At 42.4% G+C, this 22623-nt stretch overlaps 1 long non-coding RNA gene across 2 annotated transcripts in view; it reads left to right on the plus strand.

Annotated features, from left to right (window-relative positions):
- LOC140519546 (uncharacterized) overlaps positions 1-22623 on the plus strand; it is a 207727-nt gene that overhangs the window by 115232 nt on the left and 69872 nt on the right. The gene's annotated exons all lie outside the window — the stretch shown is intronic.

A 22623-nucleotide genomic window follows, 5' to 3' on the forward strand; every position in this document is an offset into this window, starting at 1 on the left:
CAACAGACTTCCATGGGGACATGTGAGGCAGTTTGAATAGCCAGGTCTTAGGTTTTTCCTACTTTGCCTCTGAGACAGTAAAGCTCCACATATAAACTCTAGCAATGTTTGGAACAGAATGATAGGGGCTAAGACCCCAAAGGAGAATCTAGCATTCAGATGGGATCCTTCCTTCTGAGTTTTGATCTACTCAAGGTGAGATACTTGTCAAAGTGGATCTTTGCATTGCAGAGTGATTGAATCAATCGGACCATTTTTCCCATTTGGAAGTTCCTCAAGGTCAGAAACAAGGTCTAATAATGACATTCATAGATACATAGATTTTTACAGTTTATAAGGGATTTTCCTTCCAACTCTGTTGGGGTAGGAATTGCAAGTATCAGCATCCTCATTTTATAGACAAAGAAACTAATACTCAGAATTTAATTTATTTTTCTAAGGTCCCACAGCTAGTGAACATCAGAATCAGGACACGAATCCAGTTCTTATTTTCATTGATTTCTAACTGGAAGGAATCTTAGAAGCTGTCTAGTCCAGCCCTCTCATTTTACATATGGGGAGACTGAGGCCCAAAAAGGTTAAGTGACTTGCCAAGGTCATGATTATCCAAGTCCAGTGCTTTTACTATTATGCCACCTACTTTCTCTACAGTCAGCTCTGTATTTTTCATTAAAGCTTAGTACCATGTCATGCAAGTTGCAGGTAGTCAGGAAATTAATTTAACTGGAAGAAAAAATTCTGAAGTACAAAGGCTATGTCCCCCCTGGAAGTCAGAGAGGAGAGTGGGGTTATGATTTTCTTATAGGTAGCACCCCTCAAAAAATACCTAGCCCTCAAGGCCCCCCAAAACTCCACTCAACTGAAGAAATCTGCATTATCCTCACCTTCATTTCTCAGTCCTTCAGTCTCCCTAACCTTCTTCCATTCCCTGTCTCATAAGGCTAAGAACAGCAGCGTCTGCTCACAAGAAACATACTCAGTTTCCACATCAATGAAGGGAGAGGCCTATGAAGGGAATAACCAAAGGGACCAGAAGTGAGGGGATATTTCTACTGTTTATCATACCTTCTACATGCCTCGCCCTGTTTTGTGAGGGTACACTACATGGCCCCTGCCCTCCAGGGACTTGCAATCTTGCTATAGACAGAGCATAACTGATACAAAACAAAGGATGATTGAATGCTGAGCCATGTGATGCTGACTGTAAGTGCGGCAGGAATTCAGGAAAAGAGAGCATTCTGGGCTAGTGTTGTCAGGGAAGGCTTCATGGAAGAGGCAGAATTTAAGCTGGGCCTTAAAGGATGATTGGGTTTGGGGTGAATGGAAAGAGAGAGAGAGAGAGAGAGAGAGAGAGAGAGAGAGAGAGAGAGAGAGAGAGAGAGAGAGAGATAGAGAGAGAATTCCATCAGTGGAATTGTGGGGGAGAGGTCACAACAAGAACAAAGGTATGAGGCCTGTGAATGTGAATGACTATAGTTTATTTGCAGATTGGATAAATGTGAGAAATAAGGTCTAAAAATTAAGTTGAATCTAGATTGTAGAAGGCTTTGAATGTCAGGCAGAGGAGCTTAGACTCATATACAGTAGGAAAGAAAGCTATCTTGAGTCCTTGAGTAAGGGGGTCACAGAGTCAGAGGTATGCTCTTGGAAGGTTAGCTGTGTTGCAGCCTCCAGATTGTTAATGGGTCAGTGCCAAGATAAAACTAGCCCTTCTAGGTCCCCAGGTCACAGAACATGGAGGCAGCAATGATGGTGCAAGGACAAGGGCATGAGATGTGTTAGAGAGTATTGGTTTGAATATCACCTTCTGCTGATTACTACCTGGGTGATCCTGGCCAAATCCCCTAATTTTTCTTGGCCTCAATCAGAGGGGATGGGCTGGATGATCCCTAAGGTCTCTCTTCCAGCTCTAAATCCTATGATCTGGTAAGCAGTATGGCCTCTGCCCTATCATTAGATCCCCCAAGCTTTCCAGGGTGGGTGTGTGGCAAATCTCCAGTGGTGCCGTCATCCACTCTGCTTTGTCTCTACCAGAGCTTGGACTTAGGTCATCTAGAGAAGTCAGCCTCTCTGCTTCATAAAAAAATCCAGTCCTGGCCCCTGCAATGAAGGATCTGTGTAGCATGGGAAAGATGTAAACCCCTGTTCTCCTCTTCCTACTCTTTGAAGTAAAATTAATCCTTCTTTACCAATTTCTTGGTGGTTTTATTGCCACTTAGTCTGATAATTGTTAAAAACCCAGTATTTGGGGATAAAATGAGGGATTTGGGTCCCAGCTCCAAGCTGTTTCTCCTCCCATTTCCTTTTCTTGTTTCTCCTGCTTTTTCTTCTCTTCCTCCCCACCCTTAATGACTGAGAAAGGTTGATCCCCAAGGGCCCAGGAAGGGAACCCTAACTGGTGGTGGAGCTTATAATAATTCAGACAGGTCCCTTTCAGCCCTTAGTTTCCCCAGCCTGCCCCAGTCTCCAGCAAGATGCACACTCCCTCCCTGCCTCTTATTCTCAGCTCGGGTTTGATCGGCTGCCAGGATTTCCCAAATGTCAGTCGCAATGCTAGCATCTTTAAGCGAGCGCCCGAGGCTATCTTTAAGCAGAGATGCTGGGGCCCCATGCTGATGAGAACCTGGAAGAAGCTGACAGCATCCTACCTCCTGCCATTGCCAGCCCAGGAGAAGCGAGACACCCCCAGCCATCAGCTCTGGGGAGCATGTGTTCCTGCTAGTCCTTGGGGCTGGAGTGGCATCAGGGACTGTCTGGGTTCCGAGCCATTTTTAAAGACTGGTTACTGGTGGACTTTGCTAGGGGAACAGTGTCAGCTCCCCCATGCCTCAAGGGCTGTCTGAAAGAAGGGAATCCTGATGTTGTTCTTCTCTCTCTGTTTCTTTGGTTAAGGCAGAAGCAGTGAGACTCAGTCAGAGAATCAGCAGGGTCTCACTGAAAGGATAGGAGCCTTCAAAGCAGAGAGGGGTATTGGGAGGAGACATGGAAGTTGGGCAGGGGTAGCATTTTGATTACCATGAGAGGGAGCCAGAAGAGGCCAGGCAAGCCAAAGACCTGGCCAATTGTTAGTCCGAAAAGTTTTTTGGAAGATATAATTCTAAATACTTAATAATTCTCTTCCATTTGCATAATATTTTAAATTTTTTGTCTAAGACCTTGTATTTGACCTCACAACAGCCATACAAAATAGACATTGATAAAAATATTGAACAGGACAGGGCTGGGGGCAGAGCCCTGTGGGGCACCCTATTTAGATTCACAATATGTTAATAAGCAGGATCTGTTTCATAGCTAAATGAAAATCTCAAATACCATTTAACCTGTATTTCTTGTCCACAAGGTACCTCATCTTTCTAGGCCTCAGTTGATAGATTAATATGCTGAATACGAAATACATTTTTGGATGTGACCAATGTGGAAATATGTTTTGCTTGACATATGCTTATGTGATACAGGGGTTCTGTATTCCCTCTCTTCCTCCCTTTATTTCTTTCTCCCTCCCTTCCTTCTTTCCTTCCTCCCTTCTTCCATCTTTTCTTTCTTCCTTCCTCCATTCCTTCTTTTCTCTCTTCCTTCTTCTCTGACTTCTTCCTCCCTCCTTCCTTCATTTTTCAGTGGAGGGAGGGAGATGGGAGGGATAAAAAAATGAATATTTGATAATTGAATAAAGTAAATTTTTTTAAATAAGGGGGCTGGACTAGATGATCTCTAAAGTCCCTTCCAACTCAAAATCATATGGCTATTGTGAAAGACTGCCAATTACCTTGCTGAAATATGCCTACAGCATTCTCCTCACCTACTAATCTAGAAACCCTACCAGAAAAGGAAACAATGGCAGGAGGACTCAGGTTAAAGATATTGACCAGTACTGCTTCCAGGGGACAGATGATAGCTCATACCTCCTTCCTCTTGATAGTGTGACAAATGTTGCCTGTGCTGTCACTTTGGTCAATACATGAGGTGTTTTTCCTTAGTTGTTTTTCTATGCAACAAAGGTAGACTGAGATATAAGGAAATGTCTGTGCTACAAAAAAATGAAAGGCACCACTATTTTTTTTTTTTAATAAGGAAAGGAAATGAAGTTACTTTGGCATAACTTACTTACAGTGAACTCATGATGGTTCCTTGTGATCACCTTTTTCCTTTCTAAACTCATAGTCTATCTGTTTGATAATTTGATGGAGAATTCTATTGGGGACACTTGTAAGGCTCTCTCTGCTTGTGGAACACACCCTTTCCCCTCTTTTGACAATCAATATAAGCATTTGTCTATCACTAGCCTTTCAGCACTGCTCTGTTCTCCAAGAATTTTCAAAGATTACTGACAACAGTTCAGCAATTTCCTCTGTAATTTCTTTCAATACCCTGGGATCTGATTCCTCCAGGTCAGGTCCCTTGAACTCATTGAGGTGATTGTACTTATCTGGAGCTTCAAATCTGTCTGTTTTCCCCTTTCCCAGTATAATCAGTCTCTTTCATACAGGAAAATGATGCAAGATGAGGACTGAGGAGTTGTTTGGATATTTAACATTTTTATAGCACTTTATATTTTTCAAAGCATTTTCACATCCATAATCTCATTTGAACCTCCCAATTCCCCTATGAAACAGGACAGGTACTATTATCACCATCTGAAAGACAAACAAAGCCCAAAAACCAGAATCAGGACTTGCCCAGGTCACATTGAGCTAGGGGCAGAGTGAGGACTAGAACCTAGGTCTCTTGACTCTAGGGCTCCTCCCTGTTGCTGACATGACACCCAGTTCACATGGGTCCCTTTTGGACCTTTGGCCAAGTACTTCCTGCCAAAGGCCAAACTCCACAGGCTTCTAGTCCTGCTTCGATTTTTTCTGTCACCCCTGTGTGCCCTGGTATTTACCCAGTCAGCATCAACAGCAGCTACCACTCTGAAGGTCATTTTCATCTACATCTCAGCCCAACTCCTACAAAGGAGAACTCTTTCTGTATTCCCTAATGCTCAGATTAAACAGGGTGGTGTCAGTGTGGCATAAAGGGTATTGGCTCCTATTCTGGTTCTTGATTAATGGTGTTACTCTGTGCCAATGGGTGCTATGGGGGCTTTTTGAATGTCATATTCTGCAGAGAAATTGCCCTGTAAGTAAGTGTATGAGGCACAGAAGGTAGTTTGAAAAGCTACTCTGATTCCTTTAGATTTATTTTGGGGAGTGGGGAGTGGGCAGGGGCAAACTTGTCATTTTGGCATAGGTAACAACTGATGAAGACACACCCTTTATCAATGTGAGTTGCTGTTTTTTCTGTAATTTATTGTCTTAGAGACTTGCCTGGAGTGCTGACATACCCAGCAGGATCATACAGCCAGTATGTACCATAGGCAGGACTTGGAACCAAGTCTTTTTGACTGTGAGGCAAGCTGTGCATCTACAACATGGCACCGCCGCTCCCTGATTCTTAAATGGTTAAAAACCAAGATCTCAGCTTTGTCCCAGTATTGTGGAAAAAGCATGGAACTGGGAGTCAGGACACCTAGATACAAATTCTGGTTCTGCTACTAACTTGCTGCATGACCTTGGGTGAATCACTTCAGTCCTCTCGTCTGCAAAATGAGGGCATTGTGCTCCATGATCTCAAAGGCCCTTTCTGACTCCAAAATTCTATGAGTCTCTGCTCTCAGCCCCATCCCACAACTTTTCCCTGATAGCTTAAGACTGGTTAAAATTGAATCACCACCATCTGTCCTCCCCCTCCTTCCCTCCTCAATGTGGTGTGACTTGGGGCTCCCCAGCATCATAAACACTCATCTAACTCATCCCAGTGGGGAGGGAAGTGGGACTTGATGTGGTGCCTCTAAACTGAGAGCCCTCAATGGATTTTCTTAAGGGAGAAGGAAAAGGTGGCAGAGAGCTTGAACCTGTGGTGGCTGAAGCCAGACAGGTCTGGGTGCGTCGATGCCCTCAGGAAACCTAAGGCCACAGCCAGCAAACAGAGACGTGTCCACTAGTCCAAGGGAAGCACTTCAAAATGCTATTTGCTGTGTCCAGGGGCACAGCCATGTCCAGACAGCTCAATGGCAGGTTTATTTGCCTGGAGAAAGGCATGGAGCAATACAGCATGTTTTGCGCTTTCTCTCTCTCTCTCTCTCTCTCTCTCTCTCTCTCTCTCTCTCTCTCTCTCTCTCCTTTCTCTCTGTTCATTCATCTTCAGCCTCCTCTACGTTTCTTCCTCCCATATGTCTAACCCTATTCCCAGTCCTTTCTGCTGTCTTTCTTCTCTCTCAGCCCTTCCCTTCCTCTCTCTCCTATGACTCCTGTTTTCACTCATTCCTATTCTCATTACCCTCCCTTCATCTTTCAGCTTAAAAAATTTCAAAAATCAATTGCTTAGGGTTTGTGAGAGCTAATAGAACTCACCCACATCTGTTGAAGTGGGGTACAAAGAAATTGCCAGGAATGAAAACACTCTTCCCCAATATTGGGGAAACTGTGTGTGTGTGTGTGTGTGTGTGTGTGTGTGTGTGTGTGTGTGAGAAGGTGGGCACCTGAGTGCCAGGGTTCTTCTGGTCCAGAATCACTATGTTTTGTAGGGGAAGGCAGCCTTCTTCCCCATCTCAGTTTTCCCACCTGGGCAATGGGGACGTGCTATTTGTTGCTGGAGTGTCCTTTGTGCATCCCTATCCCCCTCCCCCAAAGCCCTGAAAAGCTCTGTAACTGCCTTGCTATGGTTGGTTGGGGTGGGGGTGGGGGGTGGAGAGCGTGCTTGGCATTTGAGGTGGGGGTGGAGGGCGAACCAGATTGAAAGAGTTCTAAGAAAGGCATTTTCCTCTCCCCCCTCATAGCGCTCCCCCCCACCCCACTCTCTTTCTCTCCTCCCCTTTGTCACTGGCTCTTCCAGGGCAAATGGGCCCTCTGCAGCTCCCTCCTTTCTGTTCTCTTCTCAGCTCCTGAGCCTCACAGCCCCTTCCTCCTCCTCCTCCAACAAAAAGCAACAACCAGTCGTTTTTCCTTTGAGTCGTTTTTAATGGTACCTCTCTTTGCTCGCCTACTCGTCTTCCCTCCCTTCCCTCCTCTCTCCCTCTCTCTTTCGCTCTCTCTCTTTCCCTCCCTCCCTGTCTCTTTCTCTCTCCCTCTCTCAGGGGGGAAAAAAGGTCATTGCGCAAATGATTAGTCAGAGCTCAGTTGCTGTAGCAACCAGAGGCTGTAACTGGGACAGGCTCGCATTGAGGACAACAGAGAGGTCGACCATTAGAAAGTGCTGGGGAACCAAAGCCTTTGTATTTACTTTCAAGAGGGAGTGAAAGCCTAGAGCCCTGAGCTGGCTGCTTTACTTGGAGATGGTCCTTGGGTTTTATTTTTTATTTTTAATGAATAATTTCAGTTTACCTTCTCCCCTCTCCCCGGGCTCAGTGTTGGGAGCGGAGGATTACAGCTCCTCCTCCTCCTCCCCTGCTTTTCCTGCTCGGTTTTTCTCTCTCTTCCTGGGGTCCTGCTGGTTTGTCTCGCTTGCTCGCTGAACCTTCTCCCTCTCTGCTCATCTTGCCTTCTAGATGTGCTCCTGGTCTGCCTGAGAGGGAAATCTTTCTCCCTTCTCTCCCCACCCTTCTCTTCTTTCCTTTCCTTCTTTTCTTTCTTCTTTTCTCCCCCTTTTCTTTTCCTCTTTTTTCTTCTCCCTCTTCCTTATCTTCTGCCCCCTTCTCTTCCTCCCTTTCCCTTTTCCTTTCTTTTCTTTTCCCTTTCCTCCTTTCTCATCTTCCCCTCCTCTCCTCCTGCTTCTCTACTCCCTCTTTTTTTTACACCTTTCTCTTCTTCTCCTTCCTTCTCTTCTACCCTTCCCTTCTCCTTTTTCTTCTCCCTTTCTTCTTTTCCTCCTTTCTCTTCTTCACTTTCTCTTCTGTCCCCTTCCCTTCCATCCTTTTTTCTCCCCCTCCCCAGGTTGCTGAAAGCAGATGGAAACGGGGAGGTTCCCTCCACCCCTATTGACTTGTGGTTTTTCCTGGATCTGTATGCCTTCCCTTCTTACTCTCATACAATCACCCTCTCTCCTCCTGTTTTAGGAGCCAATAAATATCTCAGACTTTGGAAGTAGGTGCCTTTCCCAGGCTGCTTCGGGCTTTGTACTGTTGGGAGCAACATACTAGATCGAGGTCTTGTCCTGAGACACTCATTCACTCAACATATCTTGACTATCTACTATGTACAACAGTGTGTTCTGCAACCTGAAAGAGACAAAGATGAGTAGGACATGGCACCTGCCCTCATAAAGATTTCTAGTCTAGAAGGGAAGCAAGCCACTTTCATGGACATGAAAAGAGAACTTACACAAGGTCAAATTAAGTGCTGAAATATAGTATAAAACAGCAAGCATTATTAGGATGTAGAGAACAGATCTCTGAACTGAATGGTCGGGAAAGGCATTAGGGTGTAGCATGGTACTTGGGTGGGGTCTCAAAGGAGAAGTGAGATTCAGCTGGGCAGAAGAGAGAGAGGAGGGCTCACTTTATTTGCCCTCAAACCTTCCCACTCTCAAACTTCTCCCTTTCTGTTAATGTTACCAAATCCTCCCAGTCACCCAGATTTGCCATCTTTGACTCTTCCTTCTCCCTAAATCTCCATATCCAATGACTTGCCACGGCTTTTTGATCCCACCTTCAGGACATCTCTCACATGAATCCTCTCCTCTTCACTCACATGATATACTTTAGCATAGGTAGGTCTTTATCGACTCTCACCTGGACTATAACAAGAGCCTCTTAATTGATCTCCCTCCTTCCAGCCTCTTTCTTCAATCCATTCTCCAAACAGTTACCAAACTGATTTTACTAAAGGACAGATATGATTTTGCCACCCCTCCCCTCAAAAATCTTCAGTGACTCTCTATGGTCTTTAGGGGCAGCTAGGTGGCAACGTAGATAGAGTGCCAGGCCTGGAGTCAAGAAGACAAGATCTTCCTGAGTTCAAATCTGGCCTCAGACACTTCCTAGCTCTGTGACCCTGGGCAAGTTTGACTCAGTTGCTCAAGCTTAAAATGGAGAAGGAAATGGCAAACTACTCCAGTATCTTTGCCAAGAAAACTTCAAATGGGGTCATAAAGAGTCAGACATGACTGAAATGAATGAACAACCACAATGAGAAGAACATTGCTTCTAGGACAAAATACAAACTCCTCAGCCTGGCATTTAATGTCCTCCATGATCAGGGTCCCATCTATCTCTGTACTCTAATTTCATATTACTCCCCTTTACACACTTGCCATACTAGTCAAATTGGCCTACTGTTGCTCCTGCATGACATTCTGTCCCCTGCTGTCACTTCTTTACAATGTGGTTCCCCCACTCCTAGAATGCCCTTCCCCTCCCCCTTTGCCTTATAAAAGTCCTAGCTTCCTTTACAACCCACAGCAAGTGCCACCTATGTTGCATACTTTATATCTAGCTGCTTATGTACTTGTATCTCCCTAGCAGAATGCAAACTCCTTGAGACTAGGCATTATTTAACTTTTTTCTTTGTGTCTCCAACACCTAGAGTAATGCCTTGCATGTAGTAGGTACTTAACAAATGTTGATCAAAGTGAATTGGATTTAAGATCAGAGCTTTTAAGATGAGAGCCTTCCTAATTCAGAATAGGTTAGCCACACTTCAGCCACTAATCACCTCCCTTTGTCATGTCTCCTGGTAGTATATTATTTGAGTTACAATCCCATCAACTCTATGGTTGTCCAAGAGTCACTGAGTTTGATCCCAGAACTCGATGCATGTCATTGAGATTTGGGAAGTGAAATGACTCTGAACAGGGATGGATTCAACTGAAATTGGGTCCAGCACACTGACTAACCCAGAGTCTCACTGTGATTGTGAAGCCCTATCCTTTTCCTATTAGTGAGCCTATATCTCTTGAGGAGAGCAGACTGTAGAGATCACTTCCCATGGGTTTAATTACCATCTCAATGCAAATGATTCCCAAATCTAGATATTCAGCCCCAGTCTTTCCTCTGAGCTCTGGCTGCACATCTTGAATTTCTATTGGATATTTCAAACTAGATATCTCATAGGAATCTCAAACTCAACAAGTCCAAAGCTGAACTCATTATTTCCCCTTCCCAACCCACTCCCCTTCCTAACTTTTCTATTTCTGTCAAAGCTATCACCATCCTCCCAGTTTCCTGAGTTTACAACCTGGGCATCATCATTGACTCCCTGTATTTCTTTACCCTACATATCCAGTCAGTTGCCAAACATTATTGTTTCTACCTCCTCATATCTCTTGGATATGTCTCCTTCTGCTAGACATGGCTAGCAGTCTAATTCAAGCCTTCTTCAATTCCTGTCTGTCTGGACTATTACATTGACCTTCTAAGTGGTCTTACTGCCTTGTCTCTCCCCTTTCCCCTACCAGGCAGCCAAATTTATTTTCCTAAAATATAGGTCTTAACATGTCACTCTCTCTGCAAGAATCTACAATGGCTCCCTATTTTTCCTAGGTGCAAATATAAGTTCCCCTTGTTTACCTTTTAAAAGCCTTTACAACCTGGCCCCAACCTATTTTTTTTTCAGACTTCTATAATTCTTCCCTTCCTGCACTCCAGATTTCAGACAAACTATACTTACTGTTCCTCACACATGACCTTCTATCTCTCATCTCCACATCTTTGTACTGAGCTATTCCCTGTGCCTAGAATGTACTTCATCCTCACCTCCACCTCTCAGAATCCCTTGCTTCCTTTAAGCATCACCTCCTACAAAAACCACAGTCCTGATATTTCTGCCGACAAGACTCTCCCTGTTTATCACGTACTTATTTTGTCTACATTTATTTACATAAAAGTTCCTTTTTTGGATCTGTGGCATTAATTTAAATTAATTTAATCCATGGCAATTTTTTTTAATCTAGGCATTAATCCCTAATGCCTAGCACAGTCCCTGGCATATAGTAGCCTTCAAGGACTCATAATCTATTTGGGGAGTCAAAGAATCCCAGAGTCTCAGAGTTTGAAGCCATCTGGGGCAACGCATGCCTAAACAAGAATCCCTTCTTCTACAAGAAGTCACCTAGCCTTTGTTTGAGAACCTCCAGTGAAGGCAATCACTCTATCCCACAGCAGCTCATTGCACTTTGGGGCAGCTCTAATTGTTCACTCTTTCCTACATCAAGCCTGTATCTGCCTCTCTGTGACTTCCACTAATTGGTCACAGTTTTGACTTCAGAAACCCACCAAGACAAGCCTAACCCTTCCCTCCACCCCCAACTTCTACCTAACAGCCTCTCCTGTACTCAGATAGCCTCATGCCTCCTTTTCTCTTCAGGTCAAACCCCTCCAGTTTCTCCAACTGTCCTCATAGGGTATGATCCCAAGACCCCTCACCACCTGTCTCTTGATGCTGTCTGGCTTGTTAATGCCCACTGAAGAACACGGGACACAGAACTGAGAGTCATTCTCCAGATGTAGCCACCAGGACCAAACTGGGAGGGAGGCTATCGCCTCCTGAGAATTTATTGCATACTTCAGTGCAAGTATTTCAAGAGATGTTTAAAAAATTAATACCCTAGCAGCTTCCACAAACACTTATTAAATACCTACTATGTACAGTACTACATACACCAGGACTAAGGAAGACACAAAGATATATCTGATCTCTGCCCTCAAGGCAGTCTTTTAGGGAAGAGAAGATAATTCATAAATAACTATGATGGAAAGTAAAATATTATGAATCAGTCAGCCAGCCAATGAGCAATTATTAAATACCTACTATGTGCCAGGCACTCTGCCAAGCACTGGGGATTCTAAGGTAAAAGATAGTCTCAAGGCACCCACGATCTCATGAGGGAGACAACATACAAATTAACCATGTACAAACTATATATAAGATAAATAGGAAAAAATAAACAGAGGGAAAGCACTAGAATTGAGGAATTGGGAGAGGCTTTCTATAGAAGGTAGTATTTTATCTGAGACTTGAAGGATGTCAGGGAATGCAATAAGTAGAGACAAGGAAGCATTCCAGGAATAAGAGAAACCAGAGAAAATGCCTGTTGGGAAGATGGAGCATCTTATTTGAGGAACAGCCAGGAGGTCAGTGTTACTGAATCAAAGACAATGGGGGGGGTGTGTGTGTGTTCGTCCTTCATTGCCAAAGAAGACCATGCCATCAGGGAAATAATGACGTGACTTGCATTTGATTTTGTTTTGAGTGAGGGAGGGCTGTGCAGGTCACCAGTCTCACTTCTCTTCCAGAGCCATCTGAATCCAGTGACCAGATACTTATCAGGATGACTGGAGATGGCCCAGGATGAGGCAATTGGGGTTAAGTTACTTGCCCAAGGTCACACAGCCAGTGAGTGTCAAGAGCCTGAGGTGAGATTTGAACTCAGGTCCTCCTGACTCCTGCATTGATGCTCTATCCACTGCACCGCCTAGCTGCCCCGGGGGCATGTAAGAAGACTGAATAGAGTGGGAGAGTGCCAGTTTATGAAGGGCTTTGAATGCCAAAGAAGATTTATATTTAATCCTGGAGGTGATAGGGAGCCACTGGAGTTTATTGAGTAAGAGAATGGCATCAGACCTTCATTTTAGAAGATCACTTTGATAGTTGAGTGTGGGATAGACCATAGAGGGGACAGACTTGTAGCAGGTAGACTCACCAGTGGGCTATAGCAATAGTCCAGGAACAGCTATACTAGAGGTACCAGGGAAGGCTTCAAGAAATTTTATGGAGAAGTCAGTCAGTCAGTCAATCAACAACTATTTACTAAGCACTTACTATGTGCCAGGGTTCATCTAGGTGGCACAGTGTATGGAGTCCTGAAGTCAGAAGGACCTGAGTTCAAATCCAGCCTCAGACACTTGCTAGCTGTATGACCCTGGACAAGTCACTTAACTCTGTTGGCTTCAGTTTACTCATCTGTAAAATGAGCTGGAGGAGGAGTTGGCAAAGTATCTTTGCTAAGAAAACCCCAAATGGGGTCAGGAAGAGTCAGACACAACTAACCAAAAACAAAAAGAAAATATGTGCCAAGCATTATGCTAAACTCTGGGGATATAAAAATAAGTGGACTGTCCTCAAGGAGCTTACAATCCAATGGAAAAAGACAATACCTGAAAGGAAATTGAAGGGGAATGGGTAGAGATGATGCTACTGGTGCAGTGGGGTGTGGCATTGAGAGGAGGGAAGACAATAGAAGTATGGAGGGCAGTCTGAAGGAAAATGAGACATGGCCAGCCTGGAGGTCCTCCTTAAATGCAGGTTCTGAGAAAAGCCATCCCCTCAGAGGGAGAGGCCACAGGGACGCAGGGTACTTCCAATTTGTGAATTCTGGGACTAGAATGAAGCTTCAGGTTATAGGAAGTCCTTTATTTTAAATTAGCAGTCAACAATAGGTTATTTTCTTACCCTTATAGGACTGTGGGTGGTTCTATGAGTTCTAGAAGAAAGAGAATTTAAGATTACCTTGGAGGACCAAGCTACACCAATGATGTAGTTAATTTTTTAAAATCTGTAAAGCATAGAAAATAGAAAGTAAGATGAAAAAAATTGTATTTCATAGTAAAGTTAGAAGATGTGCCTATAATTATTTGTATTTAAAGTACACTTGAACAGGGTAACTATAGTAAAATTATAAAAATTGTTGTGTCAGTGAACATACCTGGTCCTTCTAGTGAAGTACCTTCCATGGCAGAGGGAATTGTGCCTTTTCCCTGACTAAGAGGCTCCCAGGAAGCTTCCAAATCTCTAGGCACTGGCTATAGACTGAAGTGTGCCAGAGCCTGATCAATCTGAAAGCTTATTGTTAAATTTTCAGTATGAACATTTACACTTCTGAAATCAGCAAATGCTATAAAACAAAGCTTGATTCGTTGTTTGGTTGATTGTGTAGATTTAAGAAATCCATGGAGAATTAATCCATCAATAAACATTTATTAAGTGCCTACTATGTGCCAGGCACCACTCTAAGTGCTGGGGACACAAAAAGAGGCAGTCCCAGCCCTCAAGGAGTTATAATCTAACAGGGGAGACAATATCAAAACAAATATATACAAATCAAGCTATAGACAAGTTAAATAGAAAATAATTGAGAAGGCAATATAATTAATGTAATTAAGAGGGATTGGACATGTTAATAATGCATATTAAACTTAAAAATGTATTGTTGGGAGAGCTGGTTGTTAAATATTTGCCAGCCCACCCATGGCTGTAGACCAAGGCAAGCTTGGGCCATCCTGGGATGATTGCCATGAAGCCAGGTCATTTGTCTCAGTTTTCCAAGGAATGGACACTATTGTTCCACTCAGTATAGAATTATGAAGCATGTATTTTACTCCCAGGCCACTGGTCACTTTGTGTGTGTGTGAATAACCACAAATAATTGTCAAAAACCTACTTTGTGAGCTGTCTCTAGACTAGAGGGAAATACAAAGATTAGGTAACTCTTGGTTCCCACTCTTAGAGAGCAGCTGTCTAATAGTGTCCATGGCAGAGGGGAAAGGGTACAGGATTTGGAATCAGAAGACATAGGCTTGAATCTAGGCTCTGCCACTTAGCAACTGTGGAACCCACAATCTGAGCTTCAGTTTCCTTATCTGTAAAATGGGGGGTATGTGTGGAATAAAACATCTCCAAGATTCGTTCCAGGTTCTAAACTACTATCTTCCTGTCCTATGATCCTCAAATCAACTCAAATCATAGGATTTAGAGCTGGAAGGGACCATCCATAACCATGAAATACAATATTATATCACATTAGAGAGTTATGAAACAATTGCTGTGTGAGATATGAGGGGGAAGGTTAATATTTATGGAGGGGGATATAGGAAGTTCCAAGAGAAGATGTGACATTTGAGGATGAGTGGGAAGTCAACAGCTAAGGAGACTGAAGAAGGAACTTTCAGACTTTGGCAACAGTCTGAGTAAAGAAAAAGACTCAAGGGCCCAGGTGATATTTAAGATACAAAGAATAGTACAGTTTGGCTGCAATAGACTTTGCAGATTTTTAATCAGTGATATTTGGTGAAAATAGTTTTCTACTCTAAGATTTATTTTCTAATTCTAACTTCCTTGATATTATTTTACAAAACCTTTTAATTTTTTTCTAGTCAAAATAGCCTATTTTCTCTTTTATGATCTCTACTTCTTGGTTAATTAAGAATTCTCCCTTTGGTCATAGAGGGTGAACCTAATCTCATTCTCTTCCATTTTTTTTAAAGGTGTGACTTTTCATATTCAGGTCATATTCATTTTAAGCTTATTATGATGTATAGTATAAGATGCTGGTCTAAACCTAATTTCTGCCAAACTGCTTTTCCGTTTTCCTGGCAGTTCTTGTCAAAAAGGGAGGCTTTTCCCTCAGTAATTTAAGTTCTTGAGTTTACTAAATATTGGACTACTGTTTTCCACTGCTTCTGTTTCTTTTTCATTTAATCTATTTCACTGTCCTACTTTTCTGTTGTTATTGTTTTAGATCGGCACCAACTGGTTTTGATGGCTACTAATTCATTAATATAGTTTGAATTTTGGTATTGCTATGCCTCTTTCATTAATACTTTTTCTCATTATTTCCCTTGATATTCTAGATCTTTTGCTTTTTCAAATGAATTTTGTTGTTATTTTGTCTAATTATTTTTTAAAAATCACCTCAGTAATTTGACTGTTATAGCACTAAATCTGTAAATTCATTTAGGGAGCATTATCATTTCTATGGTATCAGAACAGCCTAACCATAAGTAATGAATCTCTCTCCAATTATTTAAACCTCCCTTTGTTTCTGTAAGGAGTGTTTTGTAGTTATATTTATGCAAACATTCTGTGCATTTCTTTGAGAGTTTACTCCCAGGTATTTTACATATTTTACATTTTGTAGCTATCTTGAATGGAATTTGTCTCAAAATTTCTTTTTGGCTTTTGTTATTCCTGTACAGAAATGCTGTTTATTTTGTAGATTTATTTTGTATCCTGAAATCTTGCTATAGCTATTAATCATCTCGATTAGTATCTTTGCTGACTCTTGGGGCATTTTCTAAGTACACTGTCATCATCATCTATTATTCACAAATTTCCCTTTATCCTAGATGTCTTCTTTTCACACTTTTGTAGCTCCTTACAATTCTAGATCTTTCTCAGGGATGTAACCTTCTGAGGGCAGGGACTGTTTCATTTTTCTCACTATATCTCTAGCACCTAGTACAGCACCTGGCACACAGTTGCCACTTAATTATTGTTAGTTGCTCCTCTTATGTCCCCCAATATGTTGTAGCATAAGAAAGAGAGAGCATGCTTCTTGCATTGAACTGCAATGTCCTGATCTTCCTTCTGCCACCATAACTCAGCACCTTCTCCTCTTTTGAAGTGTATTCCATCTATCTGTATAATCTACCAGCCTCCAGGACACTCTCCTTTCTTTCTCAAGGAGTCCAATATATGGCTCACCATCTTCTTTTCTATTTTAACCCCTGCCCTTATACTTGGGGACTTAAATGTACAGATTGATGTCCCTTCAAACATCTTGGCTTCCCACTTCATCAACTTCCTCAGCTCCTATGACTTACATTTTCAGTTTACCTCAATCACCCACAGAGACAGCTCGTTCTCACCTATAATTATACAGGCTCCATGATTCTGAGTCTTGAAATTCCCTTTGCATATAATAATTCCATTTCTTTTTTCCTTTTAGCCCATTCCTTCTATATCTATTCTTTGTAGTCACTGAAATTCCTCCATCCCTTCCCTTTTCTCTCAGTCTATCACCTCTGACCCCCTTGACTTCTTGTCCTTCTACCATTCTTGCCCTACCAACCCTTAACCCTTTATTTACTCTATCAGCCCTCTCCAGTTCCACTGACCAGAATGCTAAGGACTGCAAGGGGATGCAGACTTGGGGGATTATTGCTTTGTTTTCCAATCTCAATTTGGCCTCTGTGATTGCATGGTCATTTTTTGCTGTTTCTTTCTTTTTTTTTTAATTTATTTGTTTATTTTTAGTTTTCAACATTAATTTCCACAAGATTTTGAGTTCCAAATTTTCTCCCCATCTCTCCCCTCCACCCACCCCAAGAAATCATGCATTCTGATTACCCCTTCTTCCAATCTGCTCTCCCTTCTATCACACCTCTCCCTTCTCTCATCTCCTTCCCCTCTATTTTCTTGTAGGGCAAGATAGATTGCTATACCTCATTGTCTGTATATCTTATTTCCCAGTTGCATGTAAAAAACAATTTTTAACTTTCGTTTTTAAAACTTTGAATTCCAACTTCTCTCCCTTCCTCCCTTCCCACCCATCCCCACTGAAAAGGCATGCAGTTCCATATAGGTTATACATGTGTAGTCATGCAAAACACTTCCATAACAATCATGATGTGAAAGACTAACTATATTTTCCTCCATCCTATCCTGTCCCCTCCCATTTATTCTGTTCTCTTTTGACCCTGTCCTTCCTCAAAAGTATTTACTTCTAATTATCTCCTCCTCTCATTTGCCCCCCCTTTTATCATCCTCCTCACCCTCCTGCTTATCCTCTTCCCTTTACTTTCTTGTAGTGTAAGATAGATTTTCATACCAAACTGAATGTGCATGTTATTCTCTTCTTAAGCCAAATCTGATGAGTGTAAAGTTCACTCTTTCCCTCTCACCTCCTGCCTCTTCCTCTCCATTGAAAACTCTTTTTCTTGCCTCTTTTATGTGAGAGGTAATTTACCTCATTCTCTTTCTCCCTTTCTCCTTCTCCCAATACATTCCTCTTACCCCTTAATTTTATTTTTTTCATATTCAACTCACCCTATGCCTTCTATCTATATGTATATGATCCCTCTCATTACCCTAATACTGAGAAAAGTCTCAAGAGTTACAAATATGATTTTTCCATGTAGGAATGTAAACAGTTCAATTTTAGCAAGTCCCTTATGATTTCTCTTTCCTCTTTACTTTTTCATGCTTCTTTTGATTTTTGTGTTTGAAAGTCACATTTTCTATTCAGTTCTGATCTTTTCATCAAGAATACTTGAAAGTCAGGGGCGGAGCAAAGATGGCAGAGTAGAAAGACACACATATGCAGGGTCTCCCCACACAGCCCATAAAATACCTGTAGAGAGGGACTTTCAACAAATTCTGGAGCAGCAGAAATGGAGAACAACAGAGTGGAGGAGATTTACAGCTCAGGGTGACCTGAAAGACCCACGGGAAACATTGGTTGCATGGGACGCAGAGCAGAGCCCAGCCCAGCCTTGGCCGTGCGGCACACCTTGTGAACAGCCCTTGGGGTTGCAGAATCTCCAGTTGTGGAATCCCCAGTCCCAGTAGCAGTGGTTCCCAGATCCCTCAACCCACAGGTGCCAAAGGTCAGTGACGGGGTATTTTCAGCTGCCCAGGAAGGGAGAAGGGCCTTTCCATAGCTCCAGCAGCAGGCAGCAGCCACAGAGGCTGCACAGCAGTCAGTATGGACTGCTCCATTGTTGGAGCATAAAAACCCCTGGGGGCACTGAAGAACTGAGTCTTACCTCAGCCCTGTGTGGAGGCTCTGGCCTAGATGGTCTTTGTCTTACACTGAATGGTGGCCCTGCCCATTCAGCTTATCTGAAAATCAGCCCCCAGTGCTGACTTGGCAAAACTGGAGGCCAGGTAGCTGTGGAGAGGTAACTGCTAAGATTCTGGGCACAAAAATCCCTCTCTGCATCCAGACCAGAACACGCTTGATCGTACCACTTTGGAGGAACTGAGATCTCACAGATTCCCAGAGTACATCCTACTCTTGACAAAGGACCCAAAAGTCAAGTAACTGGGTGGGGAAAATGCCCAAAAACGGGAAAAAAAAATAAGAAGGTTATTTTCTTGGTGAACAGATATCTTCTCCCATCCTTTCGGATGAGGAAGAACAATGCTTACCATCAGGGAAAGATGTAAAAGTCAAGGCTTCTATATCCCAAACATCCAAAATAAATATTCAATGGGATCAGGCCATGGAAGAGCTCAAAAAGGATTTTGAAAATCAAGTTAGAGAGGTGGAGGAAAAATTGGGAAGAGAAATGAAAGAGATGAAAGAAAAGCATGAAAAGCAGGTCAACACCTTGCTAAAGGAGACCGAAAAAAATGCTAAAGAAAGTAACACCTTTAAAAATAGGCTAACTCAACTGGCAAAAGAGGTTTAAAAAGCCAGTGAGGAGAAGAATGCTTTAAAAAACAGAATTAGCCAAATGGAAAAGGAGGTTCAAAAGCTCACTGAGAAAAATAGTTCTTTAAAAATTAGAATGGAACAGATGGAGGCTAATGACTTTATGAGAAACCAAGAATTCTTGAAAGTCCTCTATTTTATTGAATGACCATTTTTTCTCCTGAAGTATTATACTCAGTTTTGCTGGGTAGGTGATTCTTGGTTTTTGCTAGCTCCTTTGACCTCTGGAATATCATATTCCAAGTCCTCTGATACCTTAATGTAAAAGCTGCTAGATCTTGTGTGATCCTGATTATATTTCCACAATACTCGAATTGTTTCTTTCTGGCTGCTTGCAATATTTTCTCCTTGACCTGGGAGTTCTGGAATTTGGCTACAACATTCCTAGGAGTTTTCCTTCTGGGATCTCTTTCAGGAGGTGATTGTTGGAATCTATCGATATCTATTTTGCCCTCTGGTTGTAGAATATCACTGCAGTTTTTCTTGATAATTTCTTGAAAGATGATGGCTGGGCTCTTTTCTTGATCATGGCTTTCAGGTAGTACAATAATTTTTAAATTGTCTCTCCTGGATCTATTTTCCAGCTCAGTTGTTTTTCCAATGAGATATAGTTCACATTGTCTGGTATTTTTTCATTTCTTTGGTTTTGTTTTATAATTTCTTGATTTTTCATAAAATCGTTAGCTTCCATCTGCTCCATTCTAATCTTTAAGGAATTATTTTCTTTAGTGAGCTTTTGGACCTCCTTTTCCACCTGGCCAATTCTGCTTTTTAAGATATTCTTCTGCTCATTGACTCTTTGAATCTCTTTTGCCATTTGGGTTAGTCTATTTTTAAAGTGTTATTTTCTTCAGCATTTTGGGGGTCCTCTTTAGCAAGCAGTTGACTGGTTTTCCATGATTTTCTTGCATCACTCTCATTTCTCTTCCCAATATTTGCCCTACTTCTCTTATTTGATTTTCAAAATCCTTTTTGAGTTCTTCCATGACCTGAGACCAATTCATATTTTTCTTGGAGGCCTTGGATGTAGAAACTTTGACTTTGTTGTCTTCTTCTGTTTGTATATTTTGGTCTTCCTCCTCACCAAAGTAAGATTCTGTAGTCTAATTCTTTTTCTGGTTTTTGCTCCCTTCCCCAGATATTTACTTGACTTTTGAGCTTTTTGTCAAGGTAGTTCTCTGCTTCCAGTGGGGATGGGAGGATGTACTGTTAGTCACCTGATTCCTTTACAATCTGTTGTCCTACACCTCCAGAAACAGCCACTGACTCTGCCCCTGCTGCTTCTGTGGCTGCCACAGTCTCCTCTATCCTCTCCCCTGCCCTGGGCCTGGGGCCAGACCACTCTATTCTCTCACACAGGTCAGATAGATTTTTTCCACTGAACTTCCAATTTGTCCTGATTGTGAAGTCTAAAAACTGCCACGAGTGCCAGAGATTCAGGTTCCATGCCCCTCTACCTCACCATCATGGCCCATGCTGGACTGCGCACTGATAGATGCTTCTTGTTAACCTTCTAGGCTGTTTTGGGTTGGAGATTTGCTTCACTCCATCATTCTGTGGGTTTTGCAGCTCCAGAATTTGTTTAGAGTCATTTTTTACAGATATTTGACTGAGCATGGGGGGAGAGCTCTAGCAAGCCTCTGCTTCTACTCTGCCATCTTGGCTCCGACCCCAACTTTTCACTGTTTCTTTATTGGGTCTTCTTGTTATATAGTTGTTGTCAGTTGTATCAAAGAGTTTAGTACCTTGCTGCCAATCTTCCCCTCCATCCCAACTCCTGTCATGCTTAGGGACTTACAGGAATTCCACTGCTACCACCTCAATCCCCTCAGGGACTGTTCCAGATCTTCTTTTCTCACCTCAAGCCCATAATGTCATCCCAAAGCATTTCTCTTAGTAGATGTCTGGGCCTTGTACTTCTCTGAGAAGATTGTGAACATCCTTCCAGAGCTCTCTCATCTCTCATGTACCTCATTTTTCATATACCTTACACTTCAGACCCCTCTAACATTCAGAAACATGCCTGTCTCTGAAGAAGAGGTTGCCCTTCTCCTTGCCAAGGTTGGATCCCTCTAGTTATTCCTTAATCTCATTCCCTCCTATCTCCAATGGCAGCTCCGTCCATCAATTATTTCCTATTTTCTGACTGTATTACCAAACTGAAATTGCTCTCCATAAGGTTACCAGTGTTCTCAATTGCTAAATCTGATGTCTTTTTCTTAGCTCTCATCCTTCCTGACCACTCTAACAGCTCCAAAAACTGTTGAGCACCCCCTCTTCTTAGATATTCTCTTCTCTCTTGGCTTTTGTGATCAGCACTGCTTTCTCCTTGTTTTCCTGCCTGTCTGACCAATCCTTCTCAGTCTCTTCTGATAGATTATTATTCATACTCTACATACTCCACTGCTCCTTTCCAGCCCTTCTCTTATCTCTCTTTATATTCCCTCCCTTGGTGATCTCACCTGTTTCTGGGGGTTCAAATATCTCAGGCAGATGACTCCAGAATCTATAGGTCCCCTCCTAATCTCTCTCCATAATTTCAATCCCACTTTATCAACTACTGTTAACATTTAGTACAGTACCTGGTATATAGTTGGTGCTTAATAAGAGCTCATTAAGTGACAGATATCTCTTCATCGCTTTATTTTCATTTTTCCCCAGATTGTACTCCTAACTCTCCATAGGAATTTATCTACCATGCTTTAGAAACTTCCTCACCCTAGAAATTCCTTCTACTCCTGGACTGCTTCTCATGGTGGAAGGATGTTTCCCCATGGCCTCTCCCTCTGATTGGCTGGGTCTTTCCAGAACCTCCATTTTAAGGAAGAGGCTCAGGCCAAGCTAAGTTCTTCTCCACAGGACTTTCTCTCCCATGTTCCTACAACAATTCCCTCATCCCTGTCTCACCTCCCTTTCAGATTATTTTTATGTGTTATCTTCCTCTATTAGAATGTAAGCACCTTGAGGGCAAGAATTGTATTTGTTTATGTTTGTATTCCCAGTACTGAGCACAAACAGTAAGTATTTAATAAATGTGTGCGGACTTGGTCATAGGTATTTCAAATCCAGTATGTCTGAGTCTGGCCTAAACCTGCCATATTCCAAATTTTTCTGTTTCTATTGATGATAACACTATCCTCCAAGTCACTTAGGTGCAATACCTTAAAGTCATCCCTGACTCTTTCCAATTAGTCACCTCCCAGGTCTAAACAATTGCAAAGTTTTATCAGTTCTAACTGGGCAACATCTCTTGCATATAAGTAATCTTCTCTGCTCTCTTAGCCCCTAACTTCATTTGGGCTCTCTTCCCTCTTTACCTGGCTACTGTACTTTGTTACTCCCAAGGATCTGTGATCTCATTGATATGAGTACTTCCTCTAAAAGAGCAGATTGCAACCCATTCATACCTTCTTATCCTATTCTCCAACTCTTCCTATAAATTCTCCCAAGGGGGTCCATCCAATGTTTTGGGAACCTTTCTCTAGATGTGCTGACATC

Source organism: Notamacropus eugenii, chromosome 1 (assembly GCF_028372415.1).
Source record: "Notamacropus eugenii isolate mMacEug1 chromosome 1, mMacEug1.pri_v2, whole genome shotgun sequence".
Classification (NCBI taxonomy): domain Eukaryota; kingdom Metazoa; phylum Chordata; class Mammalia; order Diprotodontia; family Macropodidae; genus Notamacropus; species Notamacropus eugenii.